A 2,298-nucleotide genomic window follows, 5' to 3' on the forward strand; every position below is an offset into this window, starting at 1 on the left:
TGGGGGTACATTTATAATTGAAGTCACTTTCGAACCGATCATTATCATCAAGCCAGTGCAGACTAGATTTGGCATGATTTTTTTTCTTATTCAGCCATTTGAAGTGTTATTACAAACTCAAAAGCCCAGAAGTAATACTGAACCACTGACAGATACTGAATGTTCAACCTTTCTTGGCAAAAAAGGGCAGAATCGCTCATTGAATCCATTTCTTAAAATCTGCATCCAAGAAAATCTAATTAAAATCAGGTGGTCTATAGTATATGATTCTGATTATAAGGTGGTTACAGACCTCTTTAATAAAATCCAAACTGTATTTAAGCACATTAGCTGATGAAATCCTATAAATAAATGAATTGACTGTCTAGGAAAAGAGGAAGAAGTGAAGCAGCTGCAGCTCCTGCTGGTGCATCTCACCTATAAATAATGAAATTCAGCACTAGAAACTGCCAGTTCAGTCTTTTAGTTTTGAAGGATGTGGATAGAAATCAGAAACAAAAATGTTATCTGTACATCTAAACATCTACTGTAATCAAAACCTCTACTATAACTATTTGTTGCTTCTTTTTTAGGGAACTGTATGGCTGTGATTGGATGGCACAAACAGTCACAAACAAATACTGTTCTGGAAAAACAAACCAATTTGAAGTAAAATTCTTTAGGACAGGAAGTGTGATTTGTGTCGCTAAATTGCATCTAGTGTCGGCATTTACTGTAATCATATTTTCAAATGTATTGATACCTATTGATACTCCCATTGAACAAACACTGTAGAAAATATCAAAAATATTTTGTGGAATCTGTATTCCCACAATACAGATCTTTTGGTTTGGTGTTTAGTGTGACAACAAAAAATCAAAATTTTTATCATGAGAAGAAATTTATCATGATAAGCGATACAATAAAAGTCCACCCATAATACTCAGGAGGGCCAGTAGATGGGGATCATGTTGTCACTGATGACAAATCCATCATGAGCATGTCTGAATATGTTTTTTTCAAGTTTTTGCATTTTTCATCTTTGGTCAAAGATGAATTTATCCTATTGTTGCTTACGATTTCAATCTATCAGAGCTACACAAAAAGTATAAAGCACAGCATGTCTGTTTAACGCAGTTTGGCCAAACCATTTATCCCACAAGCCAGAATGACCAAGTGAAAAGAACCTGTGAGGAAAAATAAATGTGAAAAAAAATCATATCAAGTATTTTTGTACTTGCTCACAAATAAACTCATCATGAAATATTTAAAGTAAATACATAAAGCAGTTGGACATCTTGTAGTAATGGGTCGTGTAAATCCTTGTAGATCCAAAACTTAAAAATGCTGTTTTTACTTTTTCATTATTCACAGAAAGGCACGATTCTTTTTGTCATGATTTGTGGTTTTGTAGTTCGGACCCAGAAGCAGAGAGATGAGGCAGCAGCTTAGTATGATGATTTAATTAAGGAACAAACAAAAAATCCAGGCAGCACAGAAGAGCAGCAGCAAAAGCTCCAAGTCTGGTAGCAGCTGGTAAATTACCAACCCCCTGGCTGAGGACCAGTACCTGTCCATGGACCAATTGGTACCGGGCCATGCAAGAAATAATTAAATATTTCCATTTTATGTATTATTTGAGTCTGGAGGATCTTTTATTTTGAAAATCCTGTAACCGGATTCTCTGTTATTTGCGCGCCAACACTGAGCCCACAAGCAGCAAAATGAGTAAGAAAAGGATTAGATGTCTTTGGAAAGTTTCTTTGCAAAGGGGAAAAGGCCCAGAGAAGAGACAGGAGGATGGATTTATCCCGGACCGGTAGGTGAGTCAAACATTACAAGCCGCTCTGTGTAACATGCGGCGACCGGCTGCTAATGAGGCAATGAAGCTTCAAACTGCTTCACCACGTAGAGACCCAGCAGGCTGTGGATATAAGCAACACTTTGGGTGTCATTGTCTCCATCACTCCCTGATTGGAGTGATGAGAAACAAGCTCAGGGCTCCGTTAGTCATTATCGTGAGCTAAAATTTTCACGAAAGTAAAATCTTTGTTTTTGTGGCGCATCTGTATCTTATTTTGAAGGGATATGTAAAAGTTACCATAGCGACCACAGTCAGAGCGTTTGGGCAGTGGTCGAGAGGAGATGAGTAGACCGTCTAAACCAGTCTTAAGTCTGGTTTAGACGGCAAGATTTAAGAATTGTCGGCTGATTCTCCAAACCTCTGTGACCACAGAGCTGATAAAAGTACAACAGGTTCGATCGGTTCGTGTGTCCAAGGCAGGAGGAACACGAACCGATTCCAGTCACGAACATCCC

Source organism: Poecilia latipinna, unplaced genomic scaffold (assembly GCF_001443285.1).
Source record: "Poecilia latipinna isolate Pla-1442-1.1 unplaced genomic scaffold, P_latipinna-1.0 Scaffold2815, whole genome shotgun sequence".
NCBI classification, from domain to species: Eukaryota; Metazoa; Chordata; class Actinopteri; order Cyprinodontiformes; family Poeciliidae; genus Poecilia; species Poecilia latipinna.